Source organism: Neomonachus schauinslandi, chromosome 11 (genome assembly GCF_002201575.2).
Source record: "Neomonachus schauinslandi chromosome 11, ASM220157v2, whole genome shotgun sequence".
In the NCBI taxonomy this organism is placed as follows: domain Eukaryota; kingdom Metazoa; phylum Chordata; class Mammalia; order Carnivora; family Phocidae; genus Neomonachus; species Neomonachus schauinslandi.
The window spans coordinates 60,151,706-60,173,597 of NC_058413.1; the positions used below are offsets into that span (position 1 = coordinate 60,151,706).

The 21,892-nt window shown below is 36.1% G+C and overlaps 1 pseudogene; it reads left to right on the top strand.

Moving 5' to 3' along the window:
• The first annotated feature begins 1,217 nt into the window (after positions 1-1,217).
• LOC110593407 overlaps positions 1,218-21,892 on the top strand; it is a 73,139-nt pseudogene continuing 52,464 nt past the window's right edge.

Here is a 21,892-nt window from a genome sequence, read left to right on the forward strand (position 1 = left end):
TATAAAGAGATGCACATGAAAGGATCTGACTTTATTTTTGTACCTATTAAGTCTTTATATTAAATGTCCTCCTTCCTCCTGTCTATGAGGAAATAAGATTCAGTAGGAAAGTATGGACTTGAAACCCTGGCACGTATTGTAATTTTACATCTCCTAGTTTCAGTCCACTTATTAGTAAAATGTAAATAGTATCAATCATACAGTGTATATGTTATAAAGGCAGAGTTCACAAGTGTTTAGCAAATATTTTTATGTATGTTCCTGTTTGCTTTCTACGCCTTTTTCTCTCTAAAGACAGACTAAAGACCTCATTTGAAGCGTCCTAAGCCACATTCAACTCACTTTTTAGCCCTGTGTAATGCTATAATAAAAGAAGAGCTTCCTTACTCACAGCCTCAAACCTCCCCAGGTACATAGACATGCCAGCTTTACCACCACTCTCCCTTATTCCTAGAGATGAATGTATTTCAAGCCATCCGCAGCCTAACTGATGTGACAATAATGGAGTGCCAGCAGGATTGTTTTAATGGATTTGGTGTGGATAGACTTTGCCTGTCCAATAAATCTAGCAAAACCTCACAGCACGTTTTATAGCCAAGAAGGATGTTGAGCTTGGAGGATGTCCCCTCGCCCCACTCCCACCCCATGTTCCATTATGCTCTTACATAGTAGGCTCCTGTACCAAGGCCAAGAGTTACATTATTTTCTAATGCATAACCACATACATGATCGCCACAATGACATGCTGATTCATCTGAGGAAAAAAAATTAAGTGTCATCTTCCAGATGGTGGTAATTACCACGGGTTGAAAACACTGAGAATGATAGGATGGCAGTAGTTCTGGAAGTGAGGGTCGTAGAAATGCTGGTGGCGCTAGTGGCATGGGGATTCCTGGTGTGTTGGGAGATAAACATCACTGGTTTGTAGCATTTCCTGATGTTCAGGGGTAAGTACCCCTACCACGGCCTATTTTGAGTTCCCACTGTGGTATCAGTGCAAGCAGAGTTGAAGGGGGTTCTAAGTCGTATGTGATGAGCTGGTGTGAGCCAGGGGGAGCACATGACTAGAGGGCTGGGGGTAGCAGCCGCGGGGTACTGACAGTCGTGGTGCTAGCAGTGGCGGTAGTAGTGGTCGTGAGCGTGATGACAGCTGTGGTGCCGATGACCGTTTCCGTGCTGGTGGAGGTACGGTGGGGGTGGTGGTAGCTGTGCGCACGATGGCGGAGCCTGTGGTAAAGGAGGTGACAGTAGTAGTGGAGGTGCTGGTGATGGTAGCGGTGACTGTGGTGTTAGTGGTGGTGGTGGTGATCGTGGTATCGGAGTGTGGTGGCGACTACGAAGGTGACGGTGGTCGCTTCTGCAAGAAGCTTTGTAATTTGGTACTTTCACCTGAACTACTTCATTTAACATTGCAAGTAATTCTTGCTTAACGATAATTCTATCTCTTTTTATAGACTAGCAGACCGAACTTCAAGGGGCGGTAAAGCTTAGTGATTAAGAGCGAGGCCTTGGAGTCAGAGAGTACTGCTTCTAGCTCTTCCCCTCCCTAGCTATATAAACTTGCACAGTCACCTTATCTTTTGAGGCCAGTTTTACCTCATCTTTAAAATGCAGAAACTAACCATATTCCATTAAGAATTGTCAGGAGGGGGCATCTGGGTGGCTCAGTCGGTTAAGCGACTGCCTCCGGCTCAGGTCATGATCCTGGAGTCCCGGGATCGAGTCCCGCGTGGGGCTCCCTGCTCCGCGGGGAGTCTGCTTCTCCCTCTGACCCTCCTCCCTCTCATGCTCTCTGTCTCTCATTCTCTCTCTCTCACAAATAAATAAAATCTTAAAAAAAAAAAGAATTGTCAGGAGAATACTGGGGGTCTGGGTGGCAAAGTCAGTTAAGCGTTTGACTCCTAGTTTCAGTTCAGGTTGTGATCTCAGGGTGGTAGGATCGAGCCGCTCATCAGGGCTCAGCATGGAGTATGCTTGAGATTCTCTCTCCCTCTCTCTCTGTGTATCCCCTGCAAATGAATAAATCTTTAAAAAAATTATTGTCATGAGAATATTAAGATATTTACAGTTATTTTTAAATTGTCATGAGATTTTGAGAGATAAGTAAAATGAAACAAATCTTTTGTAATAATAGGAAAATAAATTCTCACTTTGTAGCAATCATGGTTCCCGTTAAATAGGTTTTTGTTTATTATTCCTTTATTTTTTGTTTTGTTTTTGTCTGGAGTACCTTCATAAGTATGCAACAGATGAGTTGTTGAAACAACTTGTTTCATGTAATACAGGGAGAAGAGTTTAGCTCTCCTTGGAAGGAAGAGGTTACTAAAACAGAAGAGGGGGAAGAGAGACAGAAGAGGAAGTAACAAAATGGAGATAGGCTGGAATTAGGTGAGAACACTGTATGATAAATAACAACCACCCAAAGATATCTGGTCCAAATCTCTGGAAGCTGTAAATGGTACCCTACAGGGAAAGGGAAAAAAAAAAGTGTCTTTGCAGATGTGGTTAAATTAAGGATCTTGGCATGGGGAGATTATCCTGGTTATTATTATTTTTTTAAAGATTTTATTTATTTATTTGACAGAGAGAGACACAGTGAGAGAGGGAACACAAGCAGGGGGAGTGGGAGAGGGAGAAGCAGGCTTCCCCCGGAGTAGGGAGCCTGATGTGGGGCTCAATCCCAGGACCCTGGGATCATGACCTGAGCCGAAGGCAGACACTTAACAACTGATCAACCCAGGCACCCCATCCTGGATTATTTGTCTGGGCCCTAATGTCATCACAAATGTCCTTATTAAGACAGAGGCAGAGGGAAATTAGACACACAGAGATGAAGATGTAATATAAAAATAGAAGCCGAGTTGAAGTGATGTGGCCATAAGCAAAGGAATGTCAGCAGCCAACAGAAGCTGAGAGAGGAAAGGAATGGATTCAACCCTGAGAATTTACTGAGGGAATGCAGCCCTGTTGATACCTTGATTTTGGCTCAGTGATACTAATTTAGGATTTCTAGCTTCTAGAACCATGAGATAATACATATCCATTGTTTTAAGCCACTAAAAGTTTGTGGTATTTTGTTTTAACAGCCATAGAAAACTAATGTAAACAGTAAAACTTTTTGGTTTTCACACACAAAAAAATTAGAAATAATCTATTTAATATGGATTTTAATATTGTTTTCATTGCTTCACCATTATTCCTATTTCAGCATTCCCCCCCTCAAAAACAAACAAACAAACAAAACAGCAACAAAAAACTTCAGCAAACTCAATTGTGCCCACAAATGTTTTACTCAAGCGGATTTGTGTTTCTGTTTCATATGCAAAGGAATGCTAAGTTGCATGTCAAGGACAAGGAATAGCATCGAAGAGATGATGTGTGGAAATAAGAGCCCAGGGAGCAGAGAGTCCATGAAGATGAAACAACAGAGAAGTTGAGCAAACTTTGGGAGAGAATACTTGGTTTCCCATGATCTGTGAAATGAGAAGAGGCTCAATTCGATAACTTGGGTGGTGGGGTCAACAGAGAAAGAATTCTCCTAAATGGTATATGAGATACATTATAATTACTGTTGTTGTGTTATTGTTATTTTTATTGCTGTTTGTCATGGCTCTGGCTGCTCTAACAAATTACCATCAACTAGGTGGCTTAAACAACACACATTTATTTCTCACTGTTCTAAGAGGCCTTAAGAAGCCCAAGATCAAAGTGCCAACAGATTTGGTTCTTGGTGAGGGATCTCTTCCTGGCTTTCAGATGGCCACCTTCTTGCCGTGTCTACTTGTGGCAGAAGCAGCTCTGGTATCTCTTCCTTTTTTTAGTAAGGAAATTAATCCCATCATGGGGGCTCTCATCTCATAACCTCATCTAAACCTAATTATCTCTCAAAGGGTCCACCTCCTAATACCATCATATGGAGATAGTTCCATTTTTCTTAAATATTCAGAATATTCTAGAAACAAGTTCTTCTGCCCACCATAAATAACCTGGGCAATTCACTAGCCTTCTGTTGGAAGTGTTTTAAGGATGAAGAACAGAAGCACAGGGAATCCTGTTGACTGTGTAAAAGCCAAGGACTATTCACAGGTCTTTAGGAGAGTATGGGCTTCAGACATCAATAATTATGGATTCCAGTCAGTTTTCAAAACTTGAGTGAGCTGACTTCCTGATGACTGTCACAGAAGGCAGCCATCACATTAAGAGGAAACTTGAACTGCAATCCCTCATTTTCTTTTCATTTTCACGAAAAAAAGTTAGCATAATGGGAACTGATAAGAGAGCCAAATCACTGAAATATGAAAATCACAGAATTAGCATTTATCCAAATTCCTCAGCTGAGCCTATGATGGAAAGAGCTTGTTTTAATCACATCAAGTCTCTGCTTTGTGACTGTGGAGTTTCTTAGGAGCTAAAATATCCCTTTTTCTTTGAGGCAAAATTAATGGCTCCACCAAAGAATTAGATTAGTGAAGCAAAGTGCCTTTGTAAAGGAAAGACATCATCAACATTTTCAAGTTGTTTGTCACCCTATGAAAAAGAAACATCAGTTCTAAATCCTTTGGAATTAATCAATCTAATGGTCATCTCCTTCATGTTTCCTATTTTCAGACTAAAAATTTTGCTCTGTTCAAATGTTAGTTTTGTTTAAGATCTGGGGCTGTTTGCATGACCACTGCTCTTTCTCCCAGATAACCTGATGAAAGATAAAGAAAGCCCATGAATTATATCCATGGACCTGATGTCCAAAGGCCACTGTTACTTTGGGTTTGGCTTTGCCACTGAGGGGTCTAGAAGTTAGCTGTCAGAAGTTAGTCTGTTTTATTTAAGGGTTATTTCATTTTAATACTCAGTTATATATGTGAAGATATAATATTTTCATGGAAAAAAGAATCTTTATTGTCTTGACTGTTTTTCTCCCCTACTATTTGTTGACTGCTAAGCCGTTCTTGAATTATCATGCAAATCCTCTTCATCTCATTGAAAATTACGTGTTCACTCTGATCTGAAGAATAAAAAACTTGGATAGTCGAGATAGTGAACTCTGAGTAGTCACAAAATATTAGTTTGTCAGAAGTGAAGGAGTAATTTTGGTGTGTAAGCCACAGTGTTATAGAGTAATATCTCTTCAGGGATTAATATACGCCAGCATAGGGGCGCCTGGGTGGCTCAGTCGGTTAAACGGCTGCCTTTGGCTCAGGTCATGATCCCAGGGTCCTGGGATCGAGCCCCGCATCAGGCTCCCTGTTCAGTGGAGAGCCTGCTTCTCCCTCTCCCTCTGCCTGCCTCTCTGCCTACTTGTGCTATCTCTCTGTCAAATAAATAAATAAAATCTTTAAAAATATATATATATATACGCCAGCATAGGTCAGAACACAGCAACAATAGCAGAGTTTTGGAATCTCTTTTTCCATCACATCATGGTATGGACACCCCAGCTCCTTCATCATCAACAGACTCAGGAATGCTACTCAAAAGTTCTGGATGTGCTTTATTTCAACTTACTTTATTTCATCGAATTCTATATTGAAAACTTACGTGCTACTGCTCTGCCATAAACTTTGTCCCCTTCTTTGCCCCATAAACTCTATAATCTAATATTCTTTATAATTATTCTCCCAGGTTAATTTTCAAGTTCTAAATGTATACATGTACATAAATGCAAGTACAACCAATCTTCATTATTCATAGATTTGATATTTGCAAATTCTCCTACTTAATAAAATTTATCTGTAGCCCCAAAATCAACACTTACGGGCTTTCATGATTTTTCTCATATATGTGTAGAAGGGTGAAAAATTTGAGTTGTATTACATGCAAGTTCCCACCTGAGGTCAAACAAAGCAATGCTCTGCTTTCTTTTTCAGCACTTGGACTGTAACTATTGTCCCCCTCTCTCACGTTAGTACTTTTTGTGGTAATTTCAGTCGAAAATGGGCCCTGAGGGTAGTGCTAAAGTGCTATGTAGTGTTCCTAAGTGTAAGAAGGCTGTGATTTACTTTGTGGACAAAATGCATGTATCCAAGAAGCCTTGTTCAGCATCAGTTATAGTGCTCTTGGCCATGAGGTCAATGTTAATTGAATCTGCAATGTATATTAAGTGCAATGTCTTTAAACAGAAACACACATAAAACAAGGTTATGTATTAATCGGTTGACAAAAAATGAAAACAGAAGCTTGCAGGCACCTAACCCTGTATTTCCTGCAGGAACAACGTTCAGGATTCACTAATTCAGTGTTCATGGCTATTTTACAGAACATAACTACCACAAATAGTGGAATCAACTATATTTATTTACAGTGGGAAATTTACCAGTTCTTAAAATATACATATTAGAGTAGAAAAGGGAGGAGACTCACCCAAGAGTCAGGAAGTACTTAAGCTCTAGGCTCATTAGATGTGCAGCTTTGTTCTTTAAGACTTCTGATTGATTTCTTAGGTGATCAGAATGATTTTATATTTATCTATCTGTGTTTGAATGAGGAATCAGGCTTAGGGTCACCCTCCTCCTCCACCATCTTACATCCCTCCAGCTCTAGGTTCATTAATGACCCATGCTCTGAGATCCAGGTACAACATCCCTTTCAAAAATATAATAAAACAGAAAGAAAAAAATATATATATTCATTCACATAATAGGAAAAGAAACAGGGATTTATGATCATCTTCCCTTCCATTTTTACTTTTTCCTCTAGTGTGGAAAACTGTGTTTAAACTTGAGTGATTATTGCTAATTGAATGTGATGATATTATTTGGGTTGTTTTTATACAAAAGGACTTATTATTCAGAGAAACATACTTAAATGTTTATAGATAAGTTTTTATGATGTTTGCTACTTGCTTCAAGATAATGTTCATTGGGTGAGGGACAAAACAACCTGATACTTGTTGAAGCTGAATGATGGACACATGGGGTCACTATTCTCTTAGGTCTATTTTGTATGCTTTTAACATTTTCTATAATAAGATGTTGCAGAGATAAATAATAAACTAAGAAGTACTATTCTTCTGTGTCAAAATCCATGCTTAGAACTTTATATATGCTGTTTTATTCAACCCCTATAATAATTTCATGTAGAAGATATTGTCCTTTTTAATTTAGAGCAGAACTTTATATATATATATATATATATATAAATCAGTGATAGCAACTATATTTAAACATTTAGTTTTCGTTCTTTTTTTTTCTTATAATGTATTATATATGTAGCTTGTAACAATGATAAACAGATGTCTTTTGCATTTCCAAATTTTAAAATTTTCTTTCTAATCTTATAGTAAGGCGTACATACATTTTGAATATATATATTCAGAGTCAATTAATCTTTTGTGTCCACTTACCAAAAGTCCCAAATCACATTTCTAGACTTAATATCTGGAAAGGCAAATGACCAAGACAAACTTTGTTCAAGAGTTCTAGACCTCAGATCCAGATATGAAAGACATAAACAGTCTAGAATGTAACAACAATTTCATTTCTGAAAGAAATTTCACCATTATTAAATTTAGAATCACAGTATGTTAGAGTTTGGAGTTCTAGATATCCAATCTTCTTACATTTCAAGAAAATAAATCCCAGAGAAAGAGAGTAGCCAAAATGGAGATCAGGTCTCTTATTTTCCAGGCATATAGATTTATTGACACATAGATTTACTGATACCATACTGAAAAAACGTATCAGGAGCTCTAGGCAAACATGGAAGAAAGAATAAATAAATGTCCATGAACACGTACATGAACACAGATGCACTACACATACAAACGCAGATTAATATATTTAAATTAACTGAAATGTTTCTTACTTTAAACCCAGAATAGGCATAGGTCAGGTAGAGATGATTTTATCTAAAGCTGTTTGCAAATCCATAATTAAATCCATGCACACTGGCAGTTACACAAAATATCACCCTGTGGTGTTATACTTGGTTAAGGATTAATTAGATTAAAAGCTTCTAAGACTAATTCATTGAGATAAGAAATGATAATTTGGGAGTCTATAGAATAGAATTATTCTTACCATATTGCTTTTCTAAAGAAAGTTTTAATTATCTCTCTTTAGCCAAATGTAAAAGTATCTTTTCAGATTAAAATATCTACTGCGGGAAGAAAAAAATAAAGCTCTATTGAGATGAAATATCTACTTAACACAGAAAAATATTCTACCATTCAATTAAAACATTAAATATGAATAACATAAGTTAGAGGTATACCATAACAGATGCTGTGAGTCAATGTCATGCCCCTGTCTATTTTTCCAAAACTCAATCATCATTTGCTAACTTAGATGAAAATTTCTCTTCAGGGAATAAAAATAAAACCAAGACCAAAGCAATGTTAAAAACATAAAAATGCCTCAAAAACCATGTCTCCTTGCAATAAAGTGAACTGCTTTTAAAAATTACAGTGAGACAGTGTTAACCTACCATAATCTCTGTTGCACTTCAGCCTTTAGAGTTATATATTCTGCTCTGTACTTAACTTACAGGAGCTTCAAAAATAGCACACAGATAAGGAGAACTAGTAAACAACTGGCATAGTAATAAAATCCAACAGAAAATTAAAAATAAAATTATATTTGGAGGTCTACTAAGTGATAAAGGCAAGATTTTTAGTCAATCAGTAAAGAATAGCATTGTCAATGTATGGATTCATGCAAATTGGAAAAAAAATTGACTTGAATTTTCACATACATCACAATACATTTTGAATAAAAATATACATGTAAAAAAAATTAAGCCCCCAGATACTCTGGAATATATAGAAATTGTATTTCTACAATATTGGGGGTGAGGAGGTCCAGTTATAAGAATCATACCAAAGGGAAAAAACAACCCAAATAATAAAGGAAAATACTGATTGACCTTACTGTTTAATATGGGCACATCTTTCAGTTTTGTAATAAAGTTTTGTAAATAAAAATGAAACTCAAATAATGAAAAAAAATTTCATTACACGTAATAATCAATTTTTTATGTGACTGACAAAAAGTTCCTAAAAATCATAGAAAATTTTTGTATTCTGACAGAAATACAGGCCAAGATGTGGAACAGCAATTTGTAAACCAAGACTTATTAGTTGCCAATAAACATTACATAGTATATCAGTTTGATAAATAATCAAAAATATAGGTTAAAACAATTAAATATGATTTCCACCAATAAAATTGAAAAGATAAGAAGAAAATACAGAATAGTAAGGGAGTGTCACCTATCAAATATTCTCATACATAGCTAATGGAAGTTCAAATTGATCCAATATTTCTGGAGAAAATGTCTTCAGAATATACAAAGAATACAATATATAGCAATATCAGTCTAGAATTTTTTTTTCAAAAAGATAATCAAAATTATAATAATCAAAACAAACACTAATGTCTAACATTCCTCCTTTGTGTCATGCACCATTCTTAGCATTTTTCCCCCGTTAACTCATTTAATCATTTCCACAACCTGTAAAGTAAGTTCTATCATTATTACCCCATTTTACAGATTAGAAGAAGTATAAGAAATCAGATCCTGATCTGCTCTTCCTTTTCCTTCTTTTTCTTTCTATTTCTAGTCCCAACCTCTCTATTGTTCTGATTATCCACAATGGAGGATATTCAGCTATATTTATAAACAACTTCACAAAATTTTAGAAAAATATATACATACATGTATGTGCACAAATGTCTGTGTGTATATATATTATTTTTATATATAGATAATATATGTATGCATGTGTGTATTTGAATTTTATATAAGGAGAGTTCACAGGTGGAAACAGATTCATGTATGTGGGATATTTTCTGCCATATGTGTATATACTAATTGTTTGAATATTTTCAGTTGTCATGACATTCTTATAACCAAGGAAACTAATGTGCAGACTAGCTGTAAAATTTACCTAAGTTCCATCTTCTACACCTATATTTTGCTATTAGCTATTCCTTTAAAACATTCTTTAATGGAGGACTACTCTTCCATAACATAGATTTATTCATAATTTATTTGACCAATTCCAAATCTGTATTGTTGAACAGACAACCTATATATTTTAAATGTAGAATTTATGGCAACATTTATAATCTCTCATTAACCAAAGACATGACCATTCAGGTCAAAGATGTTTGAAATCCATACATGAAGGCTGACGGTTGTTCAAAATTATAATAATTATAAACCATATTAGGAACTTAATTGCTTGATGTTGTTGCAGTATTCTGTACTTCATCTTGTGTATTTTGCACTTGTGATTCATTTTTAGTGTTTTCTCACTTGAAACCACCAAAAGACAATTCATTTTAGTTTGGCCCAATTACTAATAAGTAACAATGAAAGTGAAAGTAACATTGATACTTTGAGTATGAAAGTTTCTTCATTATTAGCATGGTGCAAGCATTGTCATTTCTGATTCTCAGAACTTGAGGCAGAGTACCAAGGGCTTGGAACATGAGGCTCATGTTCATGCCAACACATCACCATAAACCTCACATACAGATTGCTAGATGTGAAAAAACTAAATTTATAATCAGGCACAAGAGGATCAGCTGAAACAATAAAGAACAATAACAGAATGTGGGTTAGTACTTTTCACACACTAGTGACTTTTTTGGGCTGAGGCCCAGGATTCACGGTGACATTGCTAGATACAGCTTCTCAGATGCTTCCCTCTACCAGCAATGCCTGCTTTACTCCTCCTTATCATTTCCTAGGATAACCTTACTTATTTTTCAAATGTCAACTAAGCTGCATCTTCTCTTGGAAGTCGTCCCCTGCCCTCCCATACACATAAACACACACACACAGACACACGTGCATGCTTGTGTGCACAAACACACACACACACACACAGAAGCAGTCAGGGAAAGGTCTTTTCCTCTACAAAACTTTTTCAGAGCCCCTTGTTTTGGATGGAGTCATGTCCTCCCAAAAGATATGTTCGTGTTCTAATGCCTGTTATCTGTGAATGTGATCTTATTTGCAAATAGTCTTTGCCGTGTAATCAAATTAAGATGAATTCATACCAATTTAAAAATGGGCCCTACCTAATCCAATGACTAGCATCCATTTAAAAAGAAATTTAAACATAGATACACAGGGAGATCCTTACACGATGACAGGAAGAGACAGGAGTGATGCGTCTATTAGCCAACCAAGAACTATCAGCAGCTACCAGAAGCTAGGAAGAAACAAAGAACAATCCTCCCCTAGAGCCTTGAGAAGGAGGATGGCGTTGCTTATACCTTGATTTCAAGATTCTAGACTCTGTAACTGTGAGAAAATAAATTTCTGTTGTTTTAAGTCATCCAATTTGTGGTACTTTTTGATAAGGCATTCCTTCAAAACTAATACATCCCTAATACTTTTTTCCTCATTCATTCATTCCCAGGCAAATTTTACTAAGTGCTGACTCCATGTCAGGTAGTAGATTTGCTTGCTTTCCTCCTTTTCCTCTGCCAATCAGTTTAACCCCTCAGGAGAGGAGTTTCATCATTATATTCTCCAGAGCCTACACCATTTCACGCACAGAAGAGGCTGCTAATAAATAATTGTTGATTAAATGATTAAATGCCACTCTTGATCTTTCATAGGGAGCTTCTTTTTAACATTGCTTTTATCTCCTAGTAAAGAGTGGTGTCCAAAGAGAACTGAGGGCTGAGCGAGAAAGGAGCTGTCTTTTAATGACAATCAGAAATCTATCCAAAGTAAACAACAGAATATGTGCATTTTAAACAGATCTTAGTTTTTTTTGTTGCTGTTGTTCTCATCAACAATGCAAATAAAATGCCATTTCTCTCTGATTGTCTGAATGTTCTTTACTTCATCAACATAAAAACAGCCAAATGGACTTTCACTGAACTTGAAGGGTATGTTTGGGAAGGCATGAGAAAAAGGATAGCAAAATAAACTCTGAAGTCAAAATGCCTGAGTTTGAATTCCTGCTTAGCCACTCCATAGGTAAACTTAAAGAAACATTCAGTCTCTCAAGGTCTATAGCTGCTCATCTATAAAATGTGACCAATAAGTATATATTACATATGAAGCACATGTGAGGATTAAAAGACATACTAGATGTTTAACACAGTGTCTTAGATACAGTGAATGCTCAAGCAAGTTAATTTGCTTTAGTTCTATTGTATTACTCTCATTATTAATAGCACTTCTATATTTTTGGTGTCAAAATCTCAGTGCAAGTCCTTCAGAAATTCTTACTTATTCTGTAGTATAAAATATATAAGATCTTAGAGAGAAGAAGAGATCATTCACTTTTTTTTTTTAAGATTTATTTATTTGACAGAGAGAGACACAGTGAGAGAAGGATCACAAGCAGGGGGAGTGGGAGAGGGAGAAGCAGGCTTCCCATGGAGCAGGGAGCCCGATGTGGGGCTCGATCCCAGGACCCTGGGGTCATGATCTGAGCTGAAGGCAGATGCTTAACGACTGAGCCACCCAGGTGCCCCGATCACTCATTAATTTATATATACTCTGCAGGTGACAGTTTCAAAAATAAGGACCAAAAGAAAGATTGCTTTTTCCTTCAAGAAGCAGTCAATCCAGCTAAGTATCTTGGTCACCATTCAAAGAACTTTTTAAATTGGAAGTCTCTAGTAGCGCTGAGACACTTCACCACAGCAAGTGGCTGTTCATGTGAATACACAGATGACTCAGAAAGGATTGCCAATAACTCATGGTTATATAGGAAGAGATACAACTGCAGGATTCACTGACTCCCTATTTTCCATGGAAAACTATTATAACACCTTAGCTAAGTACACAAGACACTTTACGTTCTCATTTCCCGCTTATTGGTATATATGGAGTTACAGCTCCCACATTATATTTCATTTTTTATTGGTTCTGCTTTCCCTATGCTTTTTTTTCTCTTTTGCTCCTTCCTTTAGATGGACTGTTTATAACAGTTCATTTTTTCTCTCTCTCAGTTAGAAAACTATAAATTTTTTTCTATTCTTTTTGAAGTTAACTTTTGTATTTTTAATATGCATATTTTAAGTTATAAATTGGTAGCTGCAACATCCTCTAGAAAAATTGAAGGATATGATAATACTTCAATCTCATTGCTACCTTCTCCATTTTAGATATTCACTTCCTGTATGTTGGTTCTAAGTTTCTGTCCCCATCCAATGTAATATTTTTTTATTATTTTATACAGTCAATTTCAATTAAGTCACTTACTGACTTCCGTTGCTCACAATTTCTATTTGTAGCTCATATATTTTTTCTGGAATTATTCATCTAGAATGCATTCATTAAATTGTATTTAAAATATAGCCTTTAGAAATGCATTTATTGAAATGTTGTAGGTAGGAAATGTTGTTTTTGTTTGCCCATAATTTTGATTTTATTCTTATTCCTGAATAATACTTAAACTTTTGAAAATTTCCCCCTCCCCTTGGGGCACTTTGAAGCTTCCACTTTCCTCTTCTGACTTCCGTTGTGTTAATGGGAAGGCAAGTTTAAGACTATCATTTTAAGTGATCTGACTCTTTTCTTGATTACTTTTAATATATTTTATTTATGTTTGGTATATTTCAGTTTCCCTACAATGCTCCCTGTTATGCAATTCTTTTATTCTGCTTATGATTTATTGGACTTCCTAGAAGTCAAAATTCATGTCTTTAAGCAATTTTGAAAATGACCCACCATTAACACTTTAGCTATTACCTCTCCCTGCTCTCTATTCTCCACTTCTGGAATTCCAATAAAATATATGTTAGACCATCTCCTTCTGTCTTGCATGTCTCTTAACCATACTTTCTTAATCTCTCTACATTTAATCTTTGTACTACATTCTCTGTAATTCTGTTCAATCTATCCTCTGTATTTCCTAATTCTCACTTTAGTTTTTTCTTTTTTTTTTTTCTATTCTGCTTTTACCCATCCATTCAATTTGATAATCTCTTCTGCTTATTGTTTATGCCGACTCTTGCTCTTTTTTAAAAATTTCCTTCTGTTTTGTAATTTGTATTGTGCGTTTTTATTTACACTTGTGCTCCATTTGTCGAAAAGAAAAAAAATCTGTAGAAATAACAAGATAAAATTATTTCCCTCTAGATAAATTTTACTTTTGATTTGTTAATTGCTCTCATATGTTTCCAAACTGGACAACTCTTATTTGATTTACCAGCTTATAGAAGTTCTGCAATTTGAACCCTAAATGTGAATCAGGTTACAATTTCTCATGGGAATTAAAAACAAAACAAACAAAACAAAAATTATCCAGAGCCCAGGCTAAGACATAAATGTTTATTTTGTTTCCTTTTGCTGGTTTAACAGATAGGTATCCACTTAACCAATATCTAGGGCGGTCTTAAAGACTGAGTGATACAATGATAAAAAATCTTGGTAATACTAATAGTAGTTATAGTAACAGAAGCAGTAATAGTCATGAGCCTTGTTTATGATTAAATCAGAACTGTAGATAATTTTTATTCTTTATAGTTAAGTACAAAGTCTTGCATATTTTAGACATTCAGCACATTTTTGTCAAAACAATGAGAAACCAAAATATAAATTAAAAATTTCTAAATGCCTTAATGTAGTAGTTTTCAAAATATTTCTAGCTGCACAAGTGGTTTTTCTTCTGTGTGTGTGTGTTTCCCAAAATTTGCCCACTGGATAACCCCACTCTCTCCACACTCCTCAAGGTGGAAAAGTAAAGTATGTTTTTGTGTTCCTAGAGGAGGTCAACGTATTAGTATTTACCACATTACTTTCATTCACTGGGATACATACAGGAGATAACTACATCAGAGAAGACAGGGTCTCTGAATTGAGGAGACCTATGCTAAAGGATGAGTGGGATGCCAAATACTTATTTTAACATGGAGGGACCTATATGAATAAGAACCTTCTTTTAAACTAACCAATGAAGACTTTTTTTAGGAGACATGCATGAAATTTCTGTGGTGTTAAATAATTCTCATAACTCCTTTTCTATCAATCACAAACTTGCCTCTTAAAAAGACTAACTTGATGCTTATTCTTAACTCTTAGGCTATATTTGTGAATGTTTTTATTTTCAACTGTGAATAATAATTCTAAAATCATACATTCACATCTGTTTGAAGTATAATATTTATTTTTATAGTATAGTTGTCATTTGTATAACTGGATTTCTTTTGTTCACTGAATTCAGTTAATTTTTATATTAAAAGCATTACTGCCACCATTTTTGCAACATTGATTCAATGCCCACAAGGTAACTTTCTTGCTAACCTCTTGGTTATTTACTAAGTAACCAGGTGTCCTCTTGTTTTATTCTCCCATAACTCAAAGTAGGCATCACTACTAATTTTCTTCTTCTTCTTTTGTTTTATTTTGTTTTGATAAGGGCTTTTGAGTCCAAAGAATATAGCTTAGTAGCCCAAAGACTCACAACTCCTAGTTCTTTGTTGACCTCCAGGTATCTTTCATTCCAAAACCCTACAACAAATTCATCAAATGAAATCCTATAAGACTTACCGGTAGCAAACAATCTGGTCTAAGAAGGATCGGCATTAAAGTTGATGCAATATATTTCTATTATAAAGCAATTTCCTTGGACTGGATGGTGCAACTGTGACAGAGAATATAAGATCCTAGAATAGATGTTGATTTTTTTTTAAAGATTTTATTTATTTATTTGAGAGAGAGAGAATGAGAGAGAGCAAGCACATGAGAGGGGGGAGGGTCAGAGGGAGAAGCAGACTCCCCGCCGAGCAGGGAGCCCGATGAGGGACTTGATCCAGGGACTCCGGGATCATGACCTGAGCCGAAGGCAGTCGCTTAACCATAGATGTTGATGTTTTACAGAAAAAAATCAGCCTCCCTAAAGTTTTCCTTATTTTTCCTGAAAGATTTTAAAACTTTCCTATTGCAATATTTTTCGTAAGTTAGATAATTATCTTTTAACTCCACTATGTTTAAATGCATATCAATGAGCTGGATGAATGCAGTCGTAATTGGCATAATAGGTTTTTCTCATTTGCTTTTTCTTGTTTATCACTCCAGAGAAGGAAATGTCATTAACCTACTCTATGTTTAGCAGACAGGTTCAAATATGTTTCTATCTTTGTTGACATCCTTCCCTTATTTCAACTGTAATCTATCCTTCATCATAAATTTAAAATTAACTTACTCTCTTCTTGCATTAATCCTATATGAATTTGTAGAAGGTAGTCCATCCCACACCAGCAGTCCTTGACTTTTAGTGAATGGGGACTAAGTATCTGTTGAATAGAAGGAAATTCCCCTGCAGAGTGAGCTTGGGGCCTCCTATTTTTAGGCTAGTGATTCTTTAAATATGTCATGACTGAATAAGTAATTAGTTTGCACAAAACTTGGATTTTACCTCACATTAAATATTTATAGGTTTCCATTAACCTGGTCTAAATTCATGGAGACAGACTTGATGAGACTACCTCCAACACCACCCCTCCACTAATTTCAATGCTTTATTAATTTCTCTTTTGAAAATATAGTTCTGATCCTCCTATTTACCTGCCCCCAAACCTCTAATGGTTCCCTGTTACTGAGAGAAGCATATGCTTAAAACAAGCTGTATCATCCCCAAATCTCCCCAGCAAGTAGAGGCCACTGAAATTCTATATAGGAAAATAGAGGGTATGAAAAATTTTAACAAGTCATCAAGATATGAGCTTATGCACTCTTCCCCCTCACATCTATATATAACCTACAAAATAATTCTAGAAACTCAGAAATGTTGAAATGAATTGTCTCATTTCTCTCCCCTGCCTCTGTTGCCACTACCAGTGTCTTATCAGGACCTCATTGTATCTCCTTTGGGCTATTTCAGGACCAATCTAACTCACTTACTGGAATCTTACAGCATTAGCACCAGTCCATCTTTCATTCTCTAGCCAGTGGGATCTTCATAGCAGAAATATGCATCATGTCCTCCCCCTCCTTATCCTGGCTGTTAGTCTAAGACCTGGCAGGTACCTATGTCTCCAGAACCTTGCATGCTCCTCCTCTACTGTCATGCCCCTGCTGTGCCAAACCTCATCAGGCAACCTGCTGACTGACCTCACTGCTCTCTTATGTGTGTAGAACAATCCCCTCTGCTTGTTCATCAGGAAAACTCCTATTTATTTTTCAAAGTCCTACTCTCATCATCACCTCATCTTTGAAATTTTCATTATTGCCTTTGTCAAAACTGAATTAGTCATCTGTTCCTCTGAACTATTTCTATATCTTGAATGTAATTTTCACTGCTCATATCTCACAGTAACTCATGACATTAGGATTATTACCAATTATTTGTCTAATTTTTCCATCTTGTAACTCTTCAAGGCAAGAAAAATCAAAAGATTTTTCTGAGTCCTGCTATATATCAGAACTTGCAATGGGGAGATCACATAACTAGACAGACAAAACCCCTGCCCTTCTTGACATGATAGATTAGTGACTGTATCACTCTTCTTTGCTACTGTGAGCCAGAGAAAGTGCAAAGATATAGCTGCTAAATAAACAAATGGGGAAACCATCTTGTCAAATAAATGGATATGGTATCAACCATGAAGAGAATTCAATCTCATTTTTTGAAACCAACTTAATTTTTTTTATTGTATTTGGCCAGTATTTTCAGAAGCTGAATAGCAAAGGATGGCAAAGCCATCTTTAAGCCAAACTACTAAAGGAGAGATAATCAACAATCTGAAGACTGTAATGTGTTCTTAGATATAAAAGGCAGATAGGAAGACATGCCTCAGGGTATCTTACCCATCCTGCATGGAGCTCTCTAGAGGTGAGTTCACATAATTCTACAGACTCTATTATAGCCATGTCTAGACTTGCCTTGAATAGCTCCAATAATAGCAAATCCCTCACCTCCCATCACAAGTTGCTCCATTAACAATTGTAAATTTTTTAGCAACTGAGAAGAAAAATAGTGTGTATATATAGAATTTCAGCAACAACTTGCTGTTTCACTTTTCTTGATAATACTATTCTTTTTTTTTTCTTTAAGTGGATTTCCAATATTCTAAATGACAAGGAGAAAAGGTATTTCTCCTGGTTTTTGTTGTTATTTGTTTGTTTTTGAGAAAGAGAGAGTGTGAGCACGAACAGGGTAGCAGAGAGAGAGAGAATCCTAAGTAGGCTCCACACTTGGCACCAACCCTCAGATCATGACCTGAGCTGGAATTAATAGTTGGACACTTGACCTCACAAGCCACCTAGGTGCCCCCGTATTTCTTCTGTTTTTGACAAAAAGAGACTGTGGAGGAACTAGAGTTCATCTAATCCAACATCATTGTTTAACAGATGGGGTATTGGAGTCCAGGGAAGAAAACAGCTTATCCAAGATGGGCTGGGTATTTAATGCATAAGCCAGACCTAGAACCTAGATCTCTCCTATCTACCACATACCCTTTTCATTATACGATCTCCTCAAAGAGCTTAATCTGAGCAAGACTTCATGTAGTTTTTTTGTCTCTCCTACATTTTATAATCTCCATAGTAAGAAATATAGAAATTACTTTATAATTGCTTTTTGACAAACTAAAATTCAATGTGCTAATGTATTCACTGCATTTCCCTTATCCCCTGCCCCATTTCCTCCTCCAGCTTGAGCAAGGCACACTGTGATCACCAATATAGCCCTTCCCATTACCCTGAGAAGAGATTTTCTTTTTCTGCTTGGTTCCTGAGGGATTTGTGATATGAACTGACACAACGGGTCTGAAAGGACAGACTCTGAGAAGCAGAGGAGGAAAGATTTGCAGTCAAATCCAAAAGTATTTATTCTCTGGCCCTTTACAGAAAATGGTTGCTGACTCTTGTTCTTGACAAATGACAAAGTAGGCCCTTTCAAATTCTTCTAAATATTTGGATTTCAAGTTATCCCTTGAAAAACAGACAGAACCATTGTCAGATGAGGACTTTATGAATGCCCTATAGAGGCCGACAGGCTAAGGAGAGAAGATTCAACATGAAATGTCTCATAAGTTTAGGAGTCATTTATTGAATAAGAATCATGGTAAGATTCTGTTAATTTTAGTATAAGGACCACCAAAGTTTTGGAGTTAAAGTTAATATCTTTGAACAAGTCACACGACTTCAACAAACATCTGTTTCTTCATTCATGAACAGAAATAAAATTGATAGCTCTTTTATAATATCATGGTAAAAATTAATTTTAGGTAACATATTAACTATCAAATCCTTCATATCACATAACCCAGATGAAGAGATAAATAGAAATAATTAAATTGTAGATATTTAATTTTTTTGTGTGACTTAAAAAAAAAAAAAACTCCAGTTCTTACAACGAGGTTGCTGAGCAATTGACATCTTTCAGAGAGCTCAATAAGAGAGCTGAAAAGCAAATGTTAAGCTGTTTTACTGTACAAGAGACATGGGACATTTAGTTTCCTCCCAAAGTAGGTTCAGATGCCCAGATGGAATAGAAAGGCAATTACTATCCACTTATTCCTTTCCTATGGAAAAAAATAAAAGTCCTTCATCCCTTTACCAACAGCCCAGCTCTTTCTCAATAGGTCACCTTCAAATAATTATACAAGTGACATACTTAGTTCTGTCCCTGATCCATAGAATTACCCACATAGACATGAACCTCAATGGTACTTCCTTAAACTCCTTTGTGGCCAATCACTATGCTGCTCATATATGGCTGATTAGGCCTAGAGAGTAGAAGTTATGGTTATCCTGGCATTTGACAGGGGAGGGACTGTATAATTCCCAACAGGAACCAGGGACAGTATTAATTATAAAAAGTAATTATTACTTCCATTATCCTCAATGAAAGTAGTGAAAGGATATGTATATAATTGTTTCAAACACCTTGCTCTTCAGTTCTTACTCACAGCTGTATTCTCAATTAGTACCTAACATGCACAGAGTCCCCCAAAGGACTAGAGGCCAGTAGTGAGTTAATATGTCTGTGGTGTTTAATAGTTAAAACAAGTAAACAAACAAACAAAAAAACACAGAGAACACAACAAACACAAAACTGAAAGATTAATAGTTTGCATTAAAACCTTTATCAGAATCTCCCTCTGCCCTCCAAAATGTCTAGATACCATGTGCAGGGGCCCCATGGTAATTTTGTTTTTAATAAATGACTGAATGAATCTTATACCAGCTATGTAAGAAAGATGATCTGGATATCTTAGCATCATTCTGTTTTATTAATACCTGTATTTGAGGAAAAGCTGAAATAGGATTTGTTACGCCGAACTCCCTGACAGCATAACGTTATTTATACAGGTAGGTATGGGTAAGTAAGTGAGTTAATGTTGCAGTATTTTTAAAAGCCAGCTTTTCCCCAAGCAAGAAAATAACTGGCTGTCGTAAATGATCAATTGTATAAAAAGGTCCAAGCTTTGCAAATTTCCACACAAGATATTCAGAAAAGTTCTCCACCTACCTAAATAAGCTCATTCCAGCAACCAAAGTGTGGGACTGAGAGCTTCGGTTTCATGTTCAGAGACGTGTTTTCCTTACCCCAGAGTGTCACTAAATTGGAAATGTCACAATCCTTGGGGGCACATGAAAAATGCATATTATTTCACATCTGTTTTTCACTTGATCCCAATGGACCTGATATTTCTCCAAATTGCTATGTGGAAAAACCAATTTAATTTGACTGAGGTATGAATAGAAACTTACAAGCAAAGTGGAATACTTGTTTTAAGGTTAAAATGGGAAACTTTGCTTTGTTATTGTTATTGCTGAGAAAAGCTTCTAGGGGTATTGTTCTCTTTTTAAAAACCTTCTTTACTTGTACTGATGCAACCCTAACTCATCTCTGTTAGATCTAGTTCAAAAAGCATTCCAAGATTATACCCTCAAATATGTATTTCTCTCTTTTATGAAAATTTTGTGCAGGTATAATCTATAAAGGTTAATGTTGGAAAGATAAGAGTTTATTAGTGAATACACTAATAAAGGCACAACTCTGTTGAAGGCACAACTCTGTTCCTTGATAGTTGTGTGACCTTGACTAAATTATTTAACTACTCTGAAACTCAATTTCTTCATATATGAAATGGGAATAATGAGTGATCATAAAGATTAAACAAAATAAGGGATATAAACACATTAGTAAATAGAAATGCCTAAATAGACCCTAAGAAATGATATTTCTATTCATTTTCAAAAAAATTAAAAATTTAATCCATTGGATTAAGCCTTAGATGATGGAAAATAATGGCTCTTGGTCCTTTCCTGTGTGATAGTAATGTGACTCCTTTATATAAACATTTCCTATATATTAGTACTCTTCCTGTATCCTAAAGTTCCAAGAATCTGATAAACATGGTTTTGACTACCAGAACATCAAAAATCAGTCCAAATGCAAGGAACATAAAGCATACCAAGACTATGTTGAAGGGAAAGGTTGGCATTCTAAAGGAAGATGGAATATATCCCAATCCATCAACCCTCTGATCATCCCTACATTCTCCCTCATCTCCCCAGGGGGAGGCGTCAGATTAGATTTAGCACAATTCATTCAGCGGAAGCGCTGTGTGTGAGCTGATAAGCACACTGAGCAGTGAGAGAGCATTGTCTGTGGATTTTCCCTAGCACGCTGGCTATTTATTTCACTTCTACCCCAATTTAGCAAAGACATTTACTAAATTTCACTTGATGCTGTCACAGGATCACTTTGAAAAGCACCATTTGCAGTAGGCTGAAAAGGTTGGCAAAGGAGGAGCCTTGTGACTAGCTCACAGGGCTGAACTGGCATGCATAGGATTTCTTGGGGAAAATTATCCCTTCACTGGGCAATTAAAATCCATCTGGTTATTCTGCCAGCTAAAGAATTCACTGAATTCAGTGCCAGCTACTATCAGGTGTGGATGTCTCAAATTTCCTTTGAATGAGATGTTGGAACATTCATCCCACAATGATATGTCCCTTCTAAGAT